This window comes from Antechinus flavipes, chromosome X (assembly GCF_016432865.1).
Source record: "Antechinus flavipes isolate AdamAnt ecotype Samford, QLD, Australia chromosome X, AdamAnt_v2, whole genome shotgun sequence".
NCBI lineage: Eukaryota > Metazoa > Chordata > Mammalia > Dasyuromorphia > Dasyuridae > Antechinus > Antechinus flavipes.
The window spans coordinates 81,380,555-81,404,379 of NC_067404.1; the positions used below are offsets into that span (position 1 = coordinate 81,380,555).

Genomic DNA, 23,825 nt, shown 5'->3' on the forward strand with positions numbered 1-23,825 from the left:
CTTGCCCACTAGCTTGAGCCCACCAGTGCTTCATAACCACAGAACCTTGCCTCACACGTGACCACGATACTCTGGAGGCAGGCCCGGATTACCTGTTGCCCTCCCAAGATAACCAGATCCGAGCAAAGGGTTACAAGAAGGGGGAGGACTCTCTGCCCATCTCCCCTTACATGGACTGGGGGCTATATGATGAGATGGGATTCCCACTTCAGCGAAGGACTTTATGGGGGGGCTCCCTGGCCAGGGATTGGAAACTTTGTGTGGGATTCCCTATTTGTGCTGCCTAGGAGCCCCCGCCCACTTCAACCAAGTTGAGGGTTATAAATTGTGGCAAAGGGATTCCCCCTTGTGTTGTTGCAAGTGGGGAGGGACACTCACTTTGGCCAGAGTGGCTATAAGCTGCACCTGAGACTCTCTGCCGTGTTGCACTCTGATCTGGACAGGACTTCTGGGCTTCCCCTGTGGGCTGCCAGGGCCCCACTTTGGCCAGGGGTTGTATGCAAAGGGTCACAAGTTGAGCCACTTTGGCAGGTGCAGTCAGCTGTGTGGAGATCCCCACTCTGGCAGATCTCAAGGTGAACAGAGTTCTACACACATCGGTGTGTGTGGCTATGAGGGGGGTCCCTGCTGTGTCGGGAGACCCTAACTTCAGCCAGCACCTATAAGCTCTGTATGTCTGTTCGGGGGACTCCCTGCTGGGCTGCCCATTGCCTCTACATGCAATCAGACTAAAAGCTGTGTTCAGGGGTGAGCCCACTACTCGAGGAACCCCACCTCTTTGAAGGACTGTAATTCATGTTGGGGGGGCTCTCGGATATCAAATACCAAGCGTGGGCAATCACCATCTGACTAGTTACCTGGGATATAAACTAAACTTAAATACTCCATCTTGATAAAGTCCATGCCGTATGAATATTACTCCAAACCACATTAATGCAGAGCGGTAAGATGGCCGCCCACAGACACCAGGTAACTTCTGCTTCACGACCAACGTGAATTCAGCAAGAAGGGAATATTCCAAGGAAAATGGTCCATAAGAGGCACGTGTGCCATTTGTTGATGGTGCTGCAGGGGCAGGAGATGTAGGCTTAGTTATGGGCAGGGCATTTTTAGGAATAGAAGGCAGCTGTTTCTTTGGAGCAGTTCGTGGCGGACTAATTTTCAGGTCCCCAGCCACTGTCTTCTCTTCACCATCAGAACACTTGTGTGCAGAACCTGTAGACATGCTCTGGAAAGGGTTCATAACATGTATTCCAAGCAAAGAAATTAAATTCTCTGTCACCTAACTGTCAAGCCCTCAAGATTCTCTTTCCACCGGACGGCCCAGCGGCTAGCCGCAGCCTGCCCCGTGGTGTCTCAATGCCGTGTCCTCCGCCGCCGAGCGCCACGGCTGCCCGACGCCGTCTCCAGCCACAGCGCTGGGCCCGCCTCCCCCCGCTCCGGCTGCACTGCCCCACTTTGAACTGGGCTTGTAAACTACGGGAGCATCCCCACTTGGTTGCTTAGATTCCCCATAATTCAGCCAATAGCTTTACCGTGGGGAGGGGATTCCCCGCTGTAATGCTCATGGTCCCTCATGTTGGCGTGCCACTCACCCCTTTTCCTTGCACTGTGGCCTGGGATTGCAAACTAAGGGTGGGGCTCCCTGATTGCTGAGGGTACCCGACTTATATGAAGGAGTGTAATTTGGTGGGGAACTTCTTGCAGGCTTGATAAAGCCTGCTACTGGGGAAGGACCATAATCTGTGACTGGGGACTCCCTGCTGTGCTGAGAGGGGGGGGGGGCCCACCCAGCACACACATTTGGCTAAAGATCGAAACTTCCAGGATCCCCCATGGAGCTATTCCGGACTGGCTGTGGGCTGTATGCTGACGGGACTCCCTAAGGTCGTTTGTCGTAGCCATTTTTGATTGTTTGGGAACTCCACAAGGTGCCGCTTGGGGCCTTTCACTTTGTGTAGGCAATGTGAACTCCGAAGGGACTTTTTGCTGTGTCTCTCAGAGATCTTAACTTCAACCAGGAGCTATAAACTGTATGTATAGGGACGCCCTACTATGCTGCTGTGGGGAAGATTCCCTGTGGAGTTGAGGCCTAACCCCTGCTGTCCTCCTCAGTCTCTGCATAAGGGAAACTCCTACCTATATTACAGACAGTTCCTACTAAGAATGGCTATATGTGTGTGTGTGTGTGTGTGTGTGTGTGTGTGTGTGTGTGTATATATATGCGCTATGCTCAGGGATACGCTTCTATGGACCAGTCATCTGAGTAGAGAGGATTCCCCACTGATCTGCTTTGGAACCCCTACTGTGGCCAAGGCCTACCTGCTTAAATGGAGAGACTTTGCCATTTTTTTCAGTGATTATCAACAACAATTAGGAGCTCAGGGAGGAAACTCTCTGTACTGTGTCCTACTCAGGGCATTCCCTGCCCACCCTGAGGATTATCCTCGGAGGAACTTCGAGCAGTGCTGATCAGGGGCCTCCCACTATAATATTTTCTAAGGACAAATCCCTCCTGTGCTGCTAAATTGGCCCCACCTTTGGCTAAAAGCACTATTCCCACTGGGACTTCCTTACTGTGCTGCTGCAGCACCCCCCACTGTGGACCAGAGCTGGGATTCTAGGGACCCCCTACTGGGACTTTAGCCAACCCTACTACACTGGGGACCGGAGAGGTCTTCTTGGGGGAGACTTCCTGTTGGAGGACCTCCCACTATGTCCAGCGGATGTATTTTTAGGAAGGAGTGTGCCTGATTCTGTAGGCCCTCTGGGATACCCTCTTGGGACGAATCTGGAAGACTCCCTGCTGTGCAACTCTGGCACCTCCAATTAAGAACCAGAGCTGTCTTCACAAGAGAAAACCTCCTGCTATGGTATAATGTAGCTCAGGAATGCTATACTTGGGACAAGAGCCATCTTTGCTCCTTTCATTGCTGCTCAGGGTCCTCCCTCTCCTATGGGGATCAGAGTTCTTATAATAAACCCCGCTGTTCTACTGAGACTCCCCCACTATTTCCAGTGAATGTATTCTTAGGAAGGAGAACATAATACAAGTCTGTAGGCAGGACAGCTAGCTGGGTTACTCTGGCACCCCCAAATGACGAGAACTGGCTTAGTATGGAGAGCTCCCGGTTGTGAAGCTCAAACCCCCCCAGTGTTGCCCCATATCCCCACCTTGGGAGGACCCCCTGCCATGGTGTTCAGGGTCTCCCCCCTCAGTAGGGACAAGAGCTGTTTTTGACAAACCTATGAACTATATGGACACAATTAGAAAACACTTTTCATCCGTATAAAGTCAGATCTCAACAATTAAAATATCAATTGCCCATGGGAAGGCTGAGCTAATAAAAATGACAATTCTACCTAAATTAATCTACTTATTCGGTACTTTAGCAAACTGCCAAAAAATTTTGTGGATCTAGGAAAGATAGTAACAAAATTCATCTGGGAAGAACAAAAGGTTAAGAATAACAAGGGAATTAATTGGGGGGAGAAAGCAGCAAAGGAAGACGGCCTAGCTGTCCAGGTGGGGAGAAAGCAGCAAAGGAAGACGGCCTAGCTGTCCAGGCTGTTTGATGTTCATCAAAACCATTTGGTACTGGCTAAGAAATAGAGTGGTGGATCAGTAGAATAGGTAGGTTAGGTACATGAGACACAATAGTCAATGATTCCAGTGGAGTCCAAGACTCCAGCTTCTGGGATAAGAAACTCATTGAGAAAAATTGCTGGGAAAAGTGGAAAGTGGTATGGCAGAAACAAGGCACTGACCAATATCTTACACCCTGTGCCTAAATAAGGTTGAAATGGATTCATGATTTAGATATATAGGGTGATACCATTAAGCAAGTTAGGAGAGCAAGGGTACTTCATTAGATCAATAAAGGGAGGAATTTAACAACATTTTGGTGTAGATGACAGGAAAAGAAATGAATGTTGCAGGGATTGTGGGAAACTGGGAATATTACTGTGGGAAAACTGGGCCATTTCTGTATTGGTGGGAGTTCTGGACTGATGCAGCTATTCTGGAGAGCCATTTGGGACTATGCCCCCAAACTATAAAACTGTTCTTATCCTTTAATCCAGTAGTCTCATTACTGGGTCTGCATCCCAGAGAGACAAAGAGGTTGGGACCTCCCCAGGGACCTCCCTCTTTCCCCCCTTCCTCCTTCCCCCCCCCTCCCCCCTTCCCCTCATCCACCCCCCACCACTGTGGATTTAATTATCTAGGTATAAACGACTCCATGCTATTTTTTTTTTTTTTATATTTTTTTAATTTTTTTCTCTCCCTGACGCCGGATCCCCCACTATTTCTAGTAGATGGTTAAAGGAGTATCCATGTAGGCAGGCAGTACATCCTGTGGTATTTTGGAACTGTTTGATAACTGGACCTCCCTGTTTGTAGCCAAATATTCCCACCAAAATTACTGTAGCCCAATGGTATTTCCCTGGGAAGGACTTCCTGCCGGGCTCCTCAGATGTTTCACTATAGTGAGGGCGCTCCTTTCACTTCAGAGTGTTAGATGAAGTTTAGGAGGGGCAGTATACTACTTGTTCTTGCTCAGGAACCATGTCTTCCATGCACTCTCCTCCGATGATGATCTCTGTATGGAAGGCACTGTGTGCTGCTATACTGATAAGTTCCTGTTTCCAGGGAATGTATTCGGAGTATCGAAGGAGTGAATCTGTAGGTAGGAACATCCTGCTGTGTTGTTTCTGTTTCCAGGGAATGTATTTGAAGAGTATTTGTGAATCTAGGTAGGAACATCCCGAACATCCTGATGTATCATTCGTTCCTGTTTCCAGGGAATGTGTTCGAAGGAGTATCCGGTGAAATTGTAGGTAGGAACATCCCGAACATTCTGATGGTTTCCAGGGAATGTATTCGAAGGAGTATCCGGTGAAACTGTAGGATCATCCCGAACATTCTGATGGTTTCCAGGGAATGTGTTCGAAGGAGTATCCGGTGAAACTGTAGGTAGGAACATCCCGAACATTCTGATGGTTTCCAGGGAATGTGTTCGAAGGAGTATCCGGTGAAACTGTAGGTAGGAACATCCCGAACATTCTGATGGTTTCCAGGGAATGTGTTCGAAGGAGTATCCGGTGAATCTGTAGGTAGGAACATCCCGAACATTCTGATGGTTTCCAGGGAATGTGTTCGAAGGAGTATCCGGTGAAACTGTAGGAACATCCCGAACATTCTGATGGTTTCCAGGGAATGTATTCAAAGGAGTATCCGGTGAATCTGTAGGTAGGAACATCCCGAACATCCTGATGTGTCATCATTCTGTTTCCAGGGAATGTATTCGAAGGAGTATCCGGTGAATTTGTAGGTAGGAACATCCCGAACATCCTGATGTGTCATCTGTTCCTGTTTACAGGGAATGTATTCGAAGGAGTATCTGGTGAATCTGTAAGTAGGAACATCCCGAACATCCTGATGTGTCAAACGTTCCTGTTTGCAGGAATGTATTCGAAGGAGTATCTGGTGAATCTGTAAGTAGGAACATCCCGAACATCCTGATGTGTCATTCGTTCCTGTTTCCAGGGAATGTACGAAGGAGTATCCGGTGAATCTGTAGGTAGGAACATAGCTCTATGTTACTCTGGAACGAGGTCAGTGTGGACCAGGACCCTGGTCATGTTCCTATAGATCCTTTCCTATTCCCACCCCCAGTGGATCAGATCTAGCTTGGTTGCCTGCTTAGTACCCCTCTCCCCCACTGGCTTTTCACACTCTGGAGGACTCTACCTTTCCTCCTGAAAGATTCTTCTATTTCCAGTAGATGTATTTTTTCAGTTACTGTATCTTTACGATGTTGTACGATGTTGCTCTGGAACCTGGACCTGTTGAAGACAAATGAGCTTCGTTATAGAGGACTCCCAGCCATGTAGCTAAAGATTTCCCCTGAAACCTTTGGTTTTTTTTCCCCACTGAGGGAGCCCGTTATATACTGCCCTGGCTCTCCCCTTGTTATGGCTCAAGCTGTCTTTGAAGGGAACCTGTAATGATCCAGAATGGCTTCTCAAGGAGGGTTCCCCTACTATGTTGCTCAGGGACCCCCCGTGGTGGACCTGCTTATCTACATTTAGACTACTCTCTGGTGCTCTGCGTTAATTGCCCACAGTTTCCAGTGAACATACTGGTAGATAGACAAACGCATTTGTCTAAGCAGGACAATCAGTTGTGTCGCTCCAGGACTCACCTGTCGAGGACTCGGTTACGATGGAGGAACCCATGCTGTGCATATATAATGATGTTCTTGCAGATCCACTTGTACACAATGCTTTCTTCCCTTAAGGAGGAGTCCCTGTTGTATTTTTGAGGGTCTCCCACTACTATGGGCCAGATTATTTTTTCATTGGCAAGGCACCCTTCTCAGCTGTTCAAAAATCACTCATGATGTTTTTCAGGAGGAATATTCTCCCAGCGGTGTTGAAGGACGCCTCTGCACCCTCTGCAAATAGATTTTATATTGGTAAGGAGACCCCTGGTCTTGTCCCTGCTGAACCCTTTCCCCTTCTTCCCCACCACAATGGCTAAGATCTAGTTTGGGAGGGAAAAGCCCTGCTGGGCTGCTTCAGTTCCTCCCCCTGCTCAGACCCATCATAGCTTAAGCTGTGACTACGGAGGATTACCTGCTGTTCTGCAGAACATTTTCTAGGTTTTCCAAATGATGTTCCGAGGGAGACGTACAGTGGCGAATAGGGAGAGTTTTGGTTGTGGCACTGTTGGAACCCTAAATTGTAGATGAGAACTTGTTAAGTATGGAGTATCCCGATGAGCAGGTAAGGGGGGAGAGGCCTCTTTGCCCTGTACTTGAGGAACCGCTCCCATTTTGCTGGCCATTCAGCTTTTTTTCTTTGTTAAAAAATTTTTAAGCATCGGTTTTATCCTCCCACTTGTCCACCCCCACCCCCTGAACAATCTTTAAAAATATTTTTCTGCTTATAAAAGACCCCTTAGGCTAACAAGAGGTTCCCACCATGTTCACTCACCTGGGAAACCTCCCAGAAGAACTTTCCCTTGTCAATGAGATGTTATGTCCCTAGGTGGTATTGGACATTAGGGTTGTAAACACTCCAGAACTGAAAAACAAACCGCCCAAGGACCCGAGTCAGTGATGTCCTACCAGCCGTGGCTGCCCTGGGGGTTTTCCGGAAGCAAAAGGGCACACCCCCTGCTGGCACAGTGGCAGGTTACAGGGGAGGAATGGCCTCTAGGAAGGTTGAAGGTCTGGGCAGGGGAGAGTCCAGGCTCTCTGGGAGCCCTGGGCAGGAAGGGGCCGGGGGTACTCTAGGTAGTCTAGGTAAGAAGGAGAAATAATACCTTAAAAGAGAGCAGAGTGGAAGCCTGAAGCTTGGTAGTAAGGAGAGAGGCAGGAAGAAAAGTGGCACCTGGGAGAGTAGGCACTGCCTGGCAGTCAGGGGTAGTGAGGAGAATGGTTCCTAGTGTGTACCATTCGTTGCCAGGAAAACTATGGAACTCTGCTGGTTGTGAGGTCACTGGTGTGACAGTTAAGAGCTTAGGGTGGGGGTGGGGGCAGTTAAGTGGGGGTGGGTGGGGCTGCAGGTGAAGATGGAAATGATTATAACCGAATATACATGAAGGTCTGATGATCATGTGACAATCATCCCTCCCCACTAGCACCATGGTCTGCTAAATTTTTACATTTATTTGAATTTCACCCTGAATCTGACTTGGAGAGACACCAGCTCTGTAGATATTTGTATTAGTACCTCCCCTCCCTCCCCCCCTCCAAAGCCAGACTACTGGTTTAGAATGGAGGCAGCTAAGAGTTTCCCTTCAATACACAGTTTCCCTGGGGAGGTGCTCCCTTCCGGCCTGCACAGAAATCACTCACGATGTTTTTGGAGCTGTCCCTTGAAGGGGGGTTCCATTTAAAGTTGCCAAAGGATGCCTCTGCACGTCTGCAAATTAGATATATATATATATATATATACATAAGTAAGAAGACCCCTGATCTTATTTCTCCCGATCCCTTCCCCCTTCCTCACCCCTATGGATTAGGGGGAACCCCTGCTGTGCTGCCTGCCCCCATCCCAGCCCAATTGTCAGCTTCTTTGAACTCTGGGGGATTACCTGATGTTATGTTGAAGATTTGCCAGTTGTTCCAATTGATGTTCTGAGGGAGACTTGTACAGATATAGGGAGAATTTTCAGTTGTGATGGTCTGCAACCCCAAATTGTAAATGAGAATTGGTTAAGTATGGAAAGACTCTCTGCTGTGCGATCAAGGGTTTCCCCTCAACTAACTTTCCCTAGGCAGGACCCCCTGCTGTTTTCCCCAGCTTCTCCCCCTGCTAGGGATGAGAGCAGTTGCTTTAAGTGTCATGTACACCTCTGGATCCCTTCCCCCTTCCCCACCACAGTGGATTCTAGCTTAATAGGGCAAAGCCCTGCTGTGCTGCCCAGGGAGGCTCCAGTGTGGATTGGGTGATTGTTAAGGAGGACTCCCTGCTGTCCTGCTAAAGATTTCCCAGTATTTCTAATGGATATATTCTGAGGAAGAGCTGTGTGGAGGTATATGGGGAGAATTTCCAGCTGGGATGCTCTGGAAAGGCCAAATATCAATGAGAACGTGTATTATCAAGAACTCAGACACGTCGTTAAGCAATTTCCCCCAAATCTCACTTTCCCAAGGAGCCCTGAAATTACGTCGTTAAGCAATTTCCCCCAAATCTCACTTTCCCAAGGAGCCCTGAAATTTTCCCAAGGGTCTTTCCCTACTTACCATGAGGAGTGCAGGGCTGCATAGAAATCACTCACCATGCTGTGTGGAATTCTCTTTACTAGGACTCCCCCCTTCTAGGCTGTTCAGGGACCCTGTCCTCCGAAACGGGGAAATACGTCTATATGGATAGATAGGAAGACCATTTGTCCTCTACCTGGGGAACATCTGCCACACACTGCCCCCCCCCCCCCTACCAATTATATAGCTTATTGCTTAAGAACTAGTTTGCTAGAAGAGCCCCTGCTGTCCTGCTTAGGTACCCTCTCCCCAGCACCATTGGAAGACGAGTTTTTCTTCTCCTGAAGGATTTCCTGTATTTGTTGGGAGGGCTCCCTTCCCTCATTCCAATAAATCTCACAAAAAGGACTGGAGCTGCCTTTTTGGAAGGAGGACTCCCTGTTGGGCTGAATGGGAGGGAGACCTTGAAGGCCTTGTCCCTCCAGATCCCTTCCCACATCCACTACAATGGGCTAAGATCTAGCTTGGGAGGGAGAACCCCTGCTTTACTTGATTTTCCCTCCCTCTCCTTGGCCCAATTGTGTGTTAACTTCTTTGAGTATGGAGGATTACCTCATGATCTGAAGATTTCCCCGTTTTCCCAATCGATGTATTCTGGGGGAGGCTTGTACAGCTGTGTATAGGAAGAATTTTGAACTGTGATTATCTGGAACCCGAACTTCTAGAGAACTGCTTTAGTATGGAGGCTCCCTGCTGGGTGGCTAACGGTTTTCCCCCAATACTGTTTCCCTGTGCCTGACCCTTGTTTTTTCCCTAAAAGTCTCCCCCTGCTGGAGAAGAGACCTCTTGCTTGAGGGAGTTTTCCCTTCAGTGCTGCACAGGAGTCCCCGTCCCTGTTTTGGGGCCCTCTTTCCCAGTAGTTTTGTCCTGGTGAGAGACCCTGTCCTCCTGTGCTGGTCATTAGAAGTATGTGGGTGGGGAGGCCTCTTTGCCCTTTACCTGAGGAACCCCTCCCATTTTGCTGTCCATTGAGCTTTTCTTTGTTTAAATTTTATTTTTTAAGCATTGATTTAAGCGTTAATTTCTTTTAAAATATTTTTTCTACTTATCCATGTTCATAAATTAAAAAATACCCATTTCTTTTTGGGTGGCCATTGAACTTTTAAAACAAATCCTCAGGTCACCAGATCTTTCCAGTGCCTGTGGAGGCTTTTGGATCCTTCTGACCCCCCTTGCTCCAGAGACATCCTATCCCTCCACGGGGCAGTTCTTGGCAGTGTCCCTCCATCTCTGTCATTTCCTGTCCCCATTCCCCAGTTCTGATTTTCAGAACCACATAGAAGATGGTTTTAGATTTCCTCTCTCCCACAATCCCTCAGGTCACTTCTTTTTAAACCGCTAATATTAACAGTATGTTTAACGTTCCAGGAAGGAACTTCCAACTTTCCCCGTCTTGCCCCACATATGTTGAGGCGCTTCCCCCTGGGAACAAACACTGTTACTTGCTTCAATCTACCTCGTGGATAACGGCTCGCAATGGAATATGTTCAAAACCCTCTTGGGACAACTAGTGGTGAGGAGGTTGGGCCTCGGGCGGTGGGGGGAGGCCTGGCCTAGAGATGGGGGGCGGACTCTCGCTCACTCCTACTTACTGGTTGACTGTGGTCTGCTTTCCTTCTCTAGGTCTCCTGTTTCTCCTCCTCCTCATGTCTGCGCGGCGTTGGATTGGTGGCTGTGGTGTTGGGGTAACCTTCATGGTCTTCAAGATCCCCGCGGGCACTGCTGCTGTTCAGACTGTGTTTGTTCTCCAACTGCTTCTGTACCCAAAAGGTTGCATATCTCAGAGCGGTCCAGAGCCTCCGGACGCTCCCTCCCGCTGGGGCCCCTCTGTCAGCTGTCGGGGCCAGACCCCAGAGTGATCCCCCGGGCCGAGGAGAGGCTTTGGCCCGGGTGCTCCGGCGACCCCTGCCCCCAGCCAGCTGTGGCCTTCCCAGCTGTCCCCAGCTGCCGCCCTTGGGCGGATCTCCTGACTTGAAGGGCCCAGGCTTCTGCCTCTCCCTGGGCCCCCTGGGGGCTGCTCCCTCTACAGTCGGGTCACTTCCTATCTGGGATGTGACATTGGGCCGAGCGCAGTACAAGGCTCCGTCCCTGGATTTCTGCCACTTCCTAGGTCTGTGACCGTGCCGAAAATCCCCTCCCGGCTCTGGGGGCCCTTTCCCCCTGTCCAGTCTCTGAGTTGCCCGCCAGTCCTGAAATCCACGGCCCCTTAAGCTAACGAGGGACCCCCATCATGTTCTCTACCTGAGGAAGCAACCAGAAGGACCACTTCGTTCCCTTCTTCAAAAATGTTGTATCCTCAGTGGTGTTGTGCCATAAACACTCCAGAACTGAAAAACAAACCGCCCCGGGACCAGTCATTGATGCGCTGCGACCAGCCCTGGCTGCCCTGGGGGTTTTCCGGAAGCAGAAGGGCACCCCCTGCTGGCACAGTGGCAGGTTACAGGGGAGGAATGGCCTCTAGGAAGGTTGAGGGGTCTGGGCTGGGGAGACCCAGTGGTTCTCAAACTTTTGTTTTCAGTATCTTTATCCTATTAAAAATGATTGAGGATCTCTCCAAAGCATTTTTGTTTATCTAGATTCTATTTATAGACATTTACCATATTGGAAATAAAAACTATTTGAATTTGTAGACCCTCTAAAGGGTTTCAGAGATCCCCAGGATTCTCTAAGACCATACTGTGAGAACCACTGCTAGGCTCTCTAGGAGCCCTGGAAGGGGGGGAGGGGGAGAGGAGATACCTGCCTAGGGAAGAAGTAAAAAAAATTTAAAAATTACCTTAAAAGAGAGCGGAGTGGAAGCTTGAAGCCTTATGTTAAGAAAGATAGAAAAAAGAGAAGGGGAGGAAGAGGAAGAAAGGGGGAGGAAGAAGAGGAAGGGAGGAAGAGGAGGAGGGGGGAGGAGGAGGAGGAAGACAGAGAGGTGGGCACCCGGGAGAGTGGGCTCTGCCTGGCAGTCAGGGGCTGTGAGCGGTGAGTGGTGCCTGTGCCACTTTTATGCTGTCTGGAGGACTACTGGTGATTGTGAGGTCACTGGTGTGGCAACTATGGGCTTAGGGTGGGGTTGGGGTGGGGCCGTGGTAGGACGGTTGGGGTGGGGGTTGGGAGCGAAATTGGAAATGATTATAACCAGATTTCCACGTTTGGACAGTAGGACGCATACCCATCAGATGTGGCTCCACATTTGCAATAAACTTTGGGGGGATGAGTTCTTAGCTGAATGGTGGGGCCTGAGTGCCATGGGGGACCCTCTATCCTGCTCTGAAGCCCACAGGCCTCTCCCAAGGCTCCCAGGCCATCAGCACTTGGTCTGGGGACATGGGGCCGGGGCCCAGCGGAGCTTAGTACTCTCCTTCCCTGGAAAGCCACTTCTGGCTTCGATGGCGTCACCTTTGTCTCCCCTGTTCACCCGGCCAGGGGGTCTTGGCTCATCTCCTTGGCCACTTGGGGGGTAGGAGGGCGGCTGACTCGAGTGTTTGTCCCTTAAAACTGTTCAGAAACTACATGAAGGTTCGGTGATCATGTGACATAATCATCCCTCCCCACTAGCAAAATAGTCTGCTAATTTTTTTTTATTTGAATTTCACCCTGAGTCTGACTTGGGGAGACGCTATTTGTAGAAGTCCCTCCCCCAAGTCCTCTAAAGCCAGACTACCCCCCAGTGTATGTCTGAGAGTGGAGGAGGCACAAGGGGCCCCAAAGAATTAGGCTCACTGCCCTTTCCAGAACAGGCTGTTGTGGCTCTCCTCCACCCCCACTCAATTCTCTGCCCTACCAGGATTAGTCATATCTGGCTTTCCTGGACCCCCCGTCTCTCTCCAACCCTGCATAGGAATCACTGTCAATGTTTTGGACTCTTCTGAATAAGGAGGATGCCTGTTGGGCAGTTGAGTGGCCTGACCATGAACTCTGGGAACTAGATTTATATTGGAAGACAGACCCCTGGTTCTCTCGTTCCAGATCCCTTACCACATCCACCACAATGATTCAAGCCAGCTTGGGAGGGAGAACCCCTGCTATGCTGCTCATGGAGGCTCCAGTGTGGATTGGAGGACTGCGTGCTGCTCTACAGAATATTTCCCCATATTTCTAATAAATATGGACTAAGGAAGAGCTATGGAGAAATATATGGAAAGAATTTTCAACTGGGATGCTCTGGAACCCCGCAATGTTGATGAGAAGTGGTATGTCATGTAAAACTGGCTGATGTGTAGCTTAGCATTTCCCCCAACGCTCAAGTTTCCTTAAGGGTCTCCCCCTGCTAGCCATGAGAACTGGGGTCTTAGGGAGGACTGCCTTCAGACTGGCACAGAAATCAATCTCCATGTTCTAGAGCTGTCTTTGGAGGAGGACCCCCTGCTGTGCTGCTGAAGGCCGCCACCACACCCTCTCTTGGTAAAGAAAGTCCTAGTCTTGTTCTCCCAGATTGCTTCCCAAACCCAACATAATGGCTAAGATCTAGCTTGGTGGGGAGAACCCCTGCTGGGCTGCTTCTGTTCTCCCTCCTCCTCAACTCAATGGCCCATTAGATTTTTGACTAAGAGGAAGACCTATACAGATATTTTTGTAGAGAGAGAGAGAGAGGGAGGAAGAGGGAGAGAGAGAAGATATATTTTGAGCTGTGATGCTCTGGACCCCCAAATTATAGGTTAGAATGGGAGTAGTATGGAGGAAGCCTTATTGTACATCTAATGGTTTCCCTGTAAATTCTCCCACAATGACCCAGAAGGGGCTTTGAAAAGGAGATTCCCTCCTCTGCTGCTCAGGGACCCTCCATAGGGGGCCTGCTCCTCTACATGCAGGCCCCTCCCTGCTGCGCTGAGGAAGGATTCCCCACTCTCTCCCATGGGTGTTTTCCTAGGAAAGTGTATGCATTTCTGTATAGGGGAGACATCATTGACTTTGTTCTGGAACCCCATCTGTTGATGAGAACTGGCTTAGCATGGAGATTCCCCACAAACACACTGTTGTACAAAGGTTTTGGGGAGGACCCCTTATGTTGTCCCCCTGCTAGGAGCCAGAACTTTTTTTGTTGGGAGGAATCTCTTCCCAGATGCTCATGAAACTCTCAAGGAGGACAGGAGTGTGTTTGGAGGGAGGAATCCCTGCTGTGCTGAGTGGTTGGGAGACCCCTGGTCTTGTTCGCCCAGATCCCTTCCCATAGACATCACAATGGCTAAGGTCTAGCTTGGTGGGGAGCACCCCTGCTGGGCTGCTTCTGTTCTCCCTCCTCCTCAACTGAATTCTCCCTTAGATTATTGACTAGGAGGAAGACCTATACAGATCTATCTATCTATCTATCTATATACAGAGAAAGTGAGAAAGAGAAAGAGAGGAGAGACAGAAGGAGAGAGAGACAAAGAGAGGAGAGAGAAGAGGAGGAGAAAAGAGAAAGAAAGAGAGAGAGAGAGAAAATATGAGAATATTTTGAGCTGTGATGCTCTGGACCCCCAAATTATAGGTTAGAATGGGAGTAGTATGAAGGAAGCCTTATTGTCCACCTAACGGTTTCCCTGCAAATTCTCCCACAATGACCCAGAAGGGGCTTCAAAAAGAAGATTCCCTCTTCTGCTGCTCAGGGACCCCCCATTGGGGGCCTGCTCCTCTACATGCAGGCCCCTCTCTGCTGCTCTGAGGAAGGATTCCCCACTCTCTCCCATGGGTGTTTTCCTAGGAAAGTGTATGCCTTTCTGTATAGGGGAGACATCATTGACTTTGTTCTGGAACCCCATCTGCTGATGAGAACTGGCTTATGGAGCCAGTATGGAGATTCCCCACAAACACAATGTTGTACAAAGGTTTGGGGGAGGACCCCTTATGTTCTCCCCCTTGCTAGGAGCCAGAACTCTCTTTGTTGGGAGGAATCTCTTCCCAGATGCTCATGAAACTCTCAAGGAGGACGGGAGTGTGTTTGGAGGGAGGACTCCCTGCTGTGCTGCTGAAGGCCGCCACCACACCCTCTCTTGGTAAAGAAAGTCCTAGTCTTGTTCTCCCAGATTGCTTCCCAAACCCAACATAATGGCTAAGATCTAGCTTGGTGGGGAGAACCCCTGCTGGGCTGCTTCTGTTCTCCCTCCTCCTCAACTCAATGGCCCATTAGATTTTTGACTAAGAGGAAGACCTATACAGATATTTTTGTAGAGAGAGAGAGAGAGGAGGAAGAGGGAGAGAGAGAAGATATATTTTGAGCTGTGATGCTCTGGACCCCCAAATTATAGGTTAGAATGGGAGTAGTATGGAGGAAGCCTTATTGTACATCTAATGGTTTCCCTGTAAATTCTCCCACAATGACCCAGAAGGGGCTTTGAAAAGGAGATTCCCTCCTCTGCTGCTCAGGGACCCTCCATAGGGGGCCTGCTCCTCTACATGCAGGCCCCTCCCTGCTGCGCTGAGGAAGGATTCCCCACTCTCTCCCATGGGTGTTTTCCTAGGAAAGTGTATGCATTTCTGTATAGGGGAGACATCATTGACTTTGTTCTGGAACCCCATCTGTTGATGAGAACTGGCTTAGCATGGAGATTCCCCACAAACACACTGTTGTACAAAGGTTTTGGGGAGGACCCCTTATGTTGTCCCCCTGCTAGGAGCCAGAACTTTTTTTGTTGGGAGGAATCTCTTCCCAGATGCTCATGAAACTCTCAAGGAGGACAGGAGTGTGTTTGGAGGGAGGAATCCCTGCTGTGCTGAGTGGTTGGGAGACCCCTGGTCTTGTTCGCCCAGATCCCTTCCCATAGACATCACAATGGCTAAGGTCTAGCTTGGTGGGGAGCACCCCTGCTGGGCTGCTTCTGTTCTCCCTCCTCCTCAACTGAATTCTCCCTTAGATTATTGACTAGGAGGAAGACCTATACAGATCTATCTATCTATCTATCTATATACAGAGAAAGTGAGAAAGAGAAAGAGAGGAGAGACAGAAGGAGAGAGAGACAAAGAGAGGAGAGAGAAGAGGAGGAGAAAAGAGAAAGAAAGAGAAAGAGAGGAGAGAGAGAGAGAAAATATGAGAATATTTTGAGCTGTGATGCTCTGGACCCCCAAATTATAGGTTAGAATGGGAGTAGTATGAAGGAAGCCTTATTGTCCACCTAACGGTTTCCCTGCAAATTCTCCCACAATGACCCAGAAGGGGCTTCAAAAAGAAGATTCCCTCTTCTGCTGCTCAGGGACCCCCCATTGGGGGCCTGCTCCTCTACATGCAGGCCCCTCTCTGCTGCTCTGAGGAAGGATTCCCCACTCTCTCCCATGGGTGTTTTCCTAGGAAAGTGTATGCCTTTCTGTATAGGGGAGACATCATTGACTTTGTTCTGGAACCCCATCTGCTGATGAGAACTGGCTTATGGAGCCAGTATGGAGATTCCCCACAAACACAATGTTGTACAAAGGTTTGGGGGAGGACCCCTTATGTTCTCCCCCTTGCTAGGAGCCAGAACTCTCTTTGTTGGGAGGAATCTCTTCCCAGATGCTCATGAAACTCTCAAGGAGGACGGGAGTGTGTTTGGAGGGAGGACTCCCTGCTGTGCTGAGTGGTTGGGAGACCCCCGGTCTAGTTGGCCCAGATCCCTTCCCATAGACATCACAATGGCTAAGGTCTAGCTTGGTGGGGAGAAACCCTGCTGGGCTGCTTCTGTTCTCCCCCCTCCTCAACTGGATTCTCCCTTAGATTATTGACTAGGGGGAAGACCTATACAGATATAGATATATAGATGTATATATAAATAAAAAAATACACACATATATCTATACCTATATCTATCTATATACAGAGAAAGAGAGAAAGGGAAAGAGAGGAGAGAAAGAAGGAGAGAGAGAAAAAGAAAGGAGAGAAAGAAGAACAAGAAGGAGAGAGATAGAAAGAAAGAGAAAGAAGGAGAAAGGGAGAGGAGAGAAAGAAGAAGAAAGAGAGAGAGAGAGAGAGAGAGAGAGAGAGAGAGAGAGAGAGAGAGAATGAGAATGAATGAATATCTTTTGAGCTGTGATGCTCTGGACTCCCAAATTACAAGTTAGATTGGGATTAGTATGAAGGTTCCCCACAAACACACTGTTGTACAAAGGTTTGGGGGAGGATCCCTTATGTTCTCCCCCTGCTATAACCCAGAACTCCCTTTATTGGGAGGGATCTCTTCCCAGATGCTCATGAAACTCTCAAGGAGGACGGAAGTGTGTTTGGAGGGAGGACTCCCTGCTGTGCTGAGTGGTTGGGAGACCCCTGGTCTTGTTCGCCCAGATCCCTTCCCATAGACATCACAATGGCTAAGGTCTAGCTTGGTGGGGAGCACCCCTGCTGGGCTGCTTCTGTTCTCCCTCCTCCTCAGTTCAATTGCCCCTTAGATTATTGACTAGGAGGAAGACCTATACAGATCTCTCTGTAAGAGAAAGTGAGAAAGAGAGAGAAGAGAGACAGAAGTAGAGAGAGAGAAAGAGAGGAGAGAGAGAGAGAATATGAGAATATTTTGAGCTGTGATGCTCTGGACCCCCAAATTATAGGTTAGAATGGGAGTAGTATGGAGGAAGCCTTATTGTACATCTAATGGTTTCCCTGTATATTCTCCCACAATGACCCAGAAGGGGCTTCGAAAAGGAGATTCCCTCCTCTGCTGCTCAGGGACCCCCCATTGGGGGCCTGCTCCTCTACATCCAGGCCCCTCCCTGCTGCTCTGAGGAAGGATTCCCCACTCTCTCCCATGGGTGTTTTCCTAGGAAAGTGTACGCATTTCTGTGTAGGGGAGACATCATTGACTTTGTTCTGGAACCCCATCTGTTGATGAGAACTGGCTTAGTATGGAGATTCCCCACAAACACACTGTTGTACAAAGGTTTGGGGGAGGACCCCTTATGTTCTCCCCCTGCTAGGAGCCAGAACTCTCTTTGTTAAGAGGGATCTCTTCCCAGATGCTCATGAAACTCTCAAGGAGGACGGGAGTGTGTTTGGAGGGAGGACTCCCTGCTGTGCTGAGTGGTTGGGAGACCCCCGTCTAGTTGGCCCAGATCCCTTCCCATAGACATCACAATGGCTAAGGTCTAGCTTGGTGAGGAGAACCCCTGCAGGGCTACTTCTGTTCTCCCTCCTCCTCAACTGAATTCTCCCTTAGATTATTGACTAGGGGGAAGACCTATACAGATCTATCTATCTGTCTATCTGTCTTTCTCTCTCTCTCTATCTATATACAGAGAAAGTGAGAAAGAGAAAGAGAGGAGAGACAGAAGGAGAGAGAGACAAAGAGAGGAGAGAGAAGAAGGAGGAGAAAAGAGAAAGAAAGAGAGAGAGAGAGTGAGAGAGAGAGAGAAAATATGAGAATATTTTGAGCTGTGATGCTCTGGACCCCCAAATTATAGGTTAGAATGGGAGTAGTATGGAGGAAGCCTTATTGTCCACCTAACGGTTTCCCTGCAAATTCTCCCACAATGACCCAGAAGGGGCTTCGAAAAGGAGATTCCCTCCTCTGCTGCTCAGGGACCCCCCATCGGGGGCCTGCTCCTCTACATGCAGGCCCCTCCCTGCTGCTCTGAGGAAGGATTCCCCACTCTCTCCCATGGGTGTTTTCCTAGGAAAGTGTATGCATTTCTGTGTAGGGGAGACATCATTGACTTTGTTCTGGAACCCCATCTGCTGATGAGAACTGGCTTAGTATGGAGATTCCCCACAAACACACTGTTGTACAAAGGTTTGGGGGAGGACCCCTTATGTTCTCCCCCTTGCTAGGAGCCAGAACTCTCTTTGTTGGGAGGGATCTCTTCCCAGATGCTCATGAAACTCTCAAGGAGGACAGGAGTGTGTTTGGAGGGAGGACTCCCTGCTGTGCTGAGTGGTTGGGAGACCCCTGGTCTTGTTCGCCCAGATCCCTTCCCATAGACATCACAATGGCTAAGGTCTAGCTTGGTGGGGAGCACCCCTGCAGGGCTACTTCTGTTCTCCCTCCTCCTCAACTGAATTCTCCCTTAGATTATTGACTAGGGGGAAGACCTATACAGATCTATCTATCTGTCTATCTGTCTTTCTCTCTCTCTCTATCTATATACAGAGAAAGTGAGAAAGAGAAAGAGAGGAGAGACAGAAGGAGAGAGAGACAAAGAGAGGAGAGAGAAGAAGGAGGAGAAAAGAGAAAGAAAGAGAGAGAGAGAGTGAGAGAGAGAGAAAATATGAGAATATTTTGAGCTGTGATGCTCTGGACCCCCAAATTATAGGTTAGAATGGGAGTAGTATGGAGGAAGCCTTATTGTCCACCTAACGGTTTCCCTGCAAATTCTCCCACAATGACCCAGAAGGGGCTTCGAAAAGGAGATTCCCTCCTCTGCTGCTCAGGGACCCCCCATCGGGGGCCTGCTCCTCTACATGCAGGCCCCTCCCTGCTGCTCTGAGGAAGGATTCCCCACTCTCTCCCATAGGTGTTTTCCTAGGAAAGTGTATGCATTTCTGTGTAGGGGAGACATCATTGACTTTGTTCTGGAACCCCATCTGCTGATGAGAACTGGCTTAGTATGGAGATTCCCCACAAACACACTGTTGTACAAAGGTTTGGGGGAGGACCCCTTATGTTCTCCCCCTTGCTAGGAGCCAGAACTCTCTTTGTTGGGAGGGATCTCTTCCCAGATGCTCATGAAACTCTCAAGGAGGACAGGAGTGTGTTTGGAGGGAGGACTCCCTGCTGTGCTGAGTGGTTGGGAGACCCCTGGTCTTGTTCGCCCAGATCCCTTCCCATAGACATCACAATGGCTAAGGTCTAGCTTGGTGGGGAGCACCCCTGCAGGGCTACTTCTGTTCTCCCTCCTCTTCAACTGAATTCTCCCTTAGATTTTTGACTAAGGGTAAGACCTATACAGATATAGATATATAGATGTATATATAAATAAAAAAGACACACATATATCTATATCTATATCTATCTATATAGAGAAAGAGAGAAAGGGAAAGAGAGGAGAGAAGGAGAGAGAGAAAAAGAAAGGAGAGAAAGGAGAGAGAGAAAAAGAAAGGAGAGAAAGAAGAACAAGAAGGAGAGAGATAGAGAGGAGAGAAAGAAGGAGAAAGGGAGAGGAGAGAAAGAAGGAAGAAAGAGAAAGAGAAAGAGAAAGAGAGAGAGAGAGAGAGAGAGAGAGAGAGAGAGAGAGAGAGAGAGAGAGAGAGAGAATATGAGAATATTTTGAGCTGTGATGCTCTGGACCCCCAAATTATAGGTTAGAATGGGAGTAGTATGAAGGAAGCCTTATTGTTCACCTAATGGTTTCCCTGTAAATTCTCCCACAATGACCCAGAAGGGGCTTCGAAAAGGAGATTCCCTCCTCTGCTGCTCAGGGACCCCCCATCGGGGGCCTGCTCCTCTGCATCCAGGCCCCTCCCTGCTGCTCTGAGGAAGGATTCCCCACTCTCTCCCATGGGTGTTTTCCTAGGAAAGTGTATGCCTTTCTGTATAGGGGAGACATCATTGACTTTGTTCTGGAACCCCATCTGCTGATGAGAACTGGCTTAGTATGGAGATTCCCCACAAACACACTGTTGTACAAAGGTTTGGGGGAGGACCCCTTATGTTCTCCCCCTTGCTAGGAGCCAGAACTCTCTTTGTTGGGAGGGATCTCTTCCCAGATGCTCATGAAACTCTCAAGGAGGACGGGAGTGTGTTTGGAGGGAGGACTCCCTGCTGTGCTGAGTGGTTGGGAGACCCCTGGTCTTGTTCGCCCAGATCTCTTCCCATAGACATCACAATGGCTAAGGTCTAGCTTGGTGGGGAGCAACCCTGCTGGGCTGCTTCTGTTCTCCCTCCTCCTCAACTGAATTCTCCCTTAGATTTTTGACTAAGGGTAAGACCTATACAGATATAGATATATAGATGTATATATAAATAAAAAAGACACACATATATCTATATCTATATTTATATAGAGAAAGAGAGAAAGGGAAAGAGAGGAGAGAAAGAAGGAGAGAGAGAAAAAGAAAGGAGAGAAAGAAGAACAAGAAGGAGAGAGATAGAAAGAAAGAGAAAGAAGGAGAAAGGGAGAGGAGAGAAAGAAGAAGAAGGAGAGAGAGAGAGAGAGAGAGAGAGAGAGAGAGAGAGAGAGAGAGAGAGAGAGAGAGAGAGAGAGAGAGAGAGAGAATGAATGAATATCTTTTGTGCTGTGATGCTCTAGACTCCCAAATTACAAGTTAGATTGGGATTAGTATGAAGGTTCCCCACAAACACACTGTTGTACAAAGGTTTGGGGGAGGATCCCTTATGTTCTCCCCCTGCTATGACCCAGAACTCTCTTTGTTAAGAGGGATCTCTTCCCAGATGCTCATGAAACTCTCAAGGAGGATGGGAGTGTGTTTGGAGGGAGGACTCCCTGCTGTGCTGAGTGGTTGGGAGACCCCTGGTCTTGTTCGCCCAGATCCCTTCCCATAGACATCACAATGGCTAAGGTCTAGCTTGGTGGGGAGAACCCCTGCTGGGCTGCTTCTGTTCTCCTTCCTCCTCAGTTCAATTGCCCCTTAGATTATTGACTAGGAGGAAGACCTATACAGATCTATCTATCTATCTATATACAGAGAAAGTGAGAAAGAGAAAGAGAGGAGAGACAGAAGGAGAGAGAGACAAAGAGAGGAGAGAGAAGGAGGAGAAAAGAGAAAGAAAGAAAGAGAGAGAGAGAGAGAGAGAGAGAGAGAGAGAGAGAGAGAGAGAGAGAGAGAGAGAGAGAAAATATGAGAATATTTTGAGCTGTGATGCTCTGGACCCCCAAATTATAGGTTAGAATGGGAGTAGTATGAAGGAAGCCTTATTGTCCACCTAACGGTTTCCCTGCAAATTCTCCCACAATGACCCAGAAGGGGCTTCAAAAAGAAGATTCCCTCTTCTGCTGCTCAGGGACCCCCCATTGGGGGCCTGCTCCTCTACATGCAGGCCCCTCTCTGCTGCTCTGAGGAAGGATTCCCCACTCTCTCCCATGGGTGTTTTCCTAGGAAAGTGTATGCCTTTCTGTATAGGGGAGACATCATTGACTTTGTTCTGGAACCCCATCTGCTGATGAGAACTGGCTTATGGAGCCAGTATGGAGATTCCCCACAAACACAATGTTGTACAAAGGTTGGGGGAGGACCCCTTATGTTCTCCCCCTTGCTAGGAGCCAGAACTCTCTTTGTTGGGAGGAATCTCTTCCCAGATGCTCATGAAACTCTCAAGGAGGACGGGAGTGTGTTTGGAGGGAGGACTCCCTGCTGTGCTGAGTGGTTGGGAGACCCCCGGTCTAGTTGGCCCAGATCCCTTCCCATAGACATCACAATGGCTAAGGTCTAGCTTGGTGGGGAGAAACCCTGCTGGGCTGCTTCTGTTCTCCCCCCTCCTCAACTGGATTCTCCCTTAGATTATTGACTAGGGGGAAGACCTATACAGATATAGATATATAGATGTATATATAAATAAAAAAATACACACATATATCTATACCTATATCTATCTATATACAGAGAAAGAGAGAAAGGGAAAGAGAGGAGAGAAAGAAGGAGAGAGAGAAAAAGAAAGGAGAGAAAGAAGAACAAGAAGGAGAGAGATAGAAAGAAAGAGAAAGAAGGAGAAAGGGAGAGGAGAGAAAGAAGAAGAAAGAGAGAGAGAGAGAGAGAAGAGAGAGAGAGAGAGAGAGAATGAGAATGAATGAATATCTTTTGAGCTGTGATGCTCTGGACTCCCAAATTACAAGTTAGATTGGGATTAGTATGAAGGTTCCCCACAAACACACTGTTGTACAAAGGTTTGGGGGAGGATCCCTTATGTTCTCCCCCTGCTATAACCCAGAACTCCCTTTATTGGGAGGGATCTCTTCCCAGATGCTCATGAAACTCTCAAGGAGGACGGAAGTGTGTTTGGAGGGAGGACTCCCTGCTGTGCTGAGTGGTTGGGAGACCCCTGGTCTTGTTCGCCCAGATCCCTTCCCATAGACATCACAATGGCTAAGGTCTAGCTTGGTGGGGAGCACCCCTGCTGGGCTGCTTCTGTTCTCCCTCCTCCTCAGTTCAATTGCCCCTTAGATTATTGACTAGGAGGAAGACCTATACAGATCTCTCTGTAAGAGAAAGTGAGAAAGAGAGAGAAGAGAGACAGAAGTAGAGAGAGAGAAAGAGAGGAGAGAGAGAGAGAATATGAGAATATTTTGAGCTGTGATGCTCTGGACCCCCAAATTATAGGTTAGAATGGGAGTAGTATGGAGGAAGCCTTATTGTACATCTAATGGTTTCCCTGTATATTCTCCCACAATGACCCAGAAGGGGCTTCGAAAAGGAGATTCCCTCCTCTGCTGCTCAGGGACCCCCCATTGGGGGCCTGCTCCTCTACATCCAGGCCCCTCCCTGCTGCTCTGAGGAAGGATTCCCCACTCTCTCCCATGGGTGTTTTCCTAGGAAAGTGTACGCATTTCTGTGTAGGGGAGACATCATTGACTTTGTTCTGGAACCCCATCTGTTGATGAGAACTGGCTTAGTATGGAGATTCCCCACAAACACACTGTTGTACAAAGGTTTGGGGGAGGACCCCTTATGTTCTCCCCCTGCTAGGAGCCAGAACTCTCTTTGTTAAGAGGGATCTCTTCCCAGATGCTCATGAAACTCTCAAGGAGGACGGGAGTGTGTTTGGAGGGAGGACTCCCTGCTGTGCTGAGTGGTTGGGAGACCCCCGGTCTAGTTGGCCCAGATCCCTTCCCATAGACATCACAATGGCTAAGGTCTAGCTTGGTGAGGAGAACCCCTGCAGGGCTACTTCTGTTCTCCCTCCTCCTCAACTGAATTCTCCCTTAGATTATTGACTAGGGGGAAGACCTATACAGATCTATCTATCTGTCTATCTGTCTTTCTCTCTCTCTCTATCTATATACAGAGAAAGTGAGAAAGAGAAAGAGAGGAGAGACAGAAGGAGAGAGAGACAAAGAGAGGAGAGAGAAGAAGGAGGAGAAAAGAGAAAGAAAGAGAGAGAGAGAGTGAGAGAGAGAGAAAATATGAGAATATTTTGAGCTGTGATGCTCTGGACCCCCAAATTATAGGTTAGAATGGGAGTAGTATGGAGGAAGCCTTATTGTCCACCTAACGGTTTCCCTGCAAATTCTCCC

The 23,825-nt window shown here is 48.8% G+C and overlaps 1 long non-coding RNA gene across 3 annotated transcripts; it reads right to left on the bottom strand.

The window, feature by feature from the left end:
* Positions 1-4,247: 4,247 nt before the first annotated feature.
* LOC127542561 (uncharacterized) lies at positions 4,248-11,733 on the bottom strand. 3 transcript variants are annotated; one of them, XR_007948717.1, is made up of 12 exons: positions 11,551-11,733; positions 11,016-11,101; positions 10,367-10,528; positions 9,327-9,387; positions 8,757-8,874; positions 8,105-8,195; positions 7,866-7,932; positions 7,000-7,089; positions 6,640-6,740; positions 6,207-6,458; positions 5,753-5,847; positions 4,248-5,576 (listed from the first exon to the last, which is right to left on the bottom strand). It is a non-coding gene; the product is annotated as an uncharacterized LOC127542561 (long non-coding RNA). The 3 variants fall into 3 exon arrangements; XR_007948716.1 differs by having other exon boundaries at positions 8,792-8,874; positions 10,367-10,531; XR_007948715.1 differs by having other exon boundaries at positions 10,367-10,531.
* Positions 11,734-23,825: the final 12,092 nt, after the last annotated feature.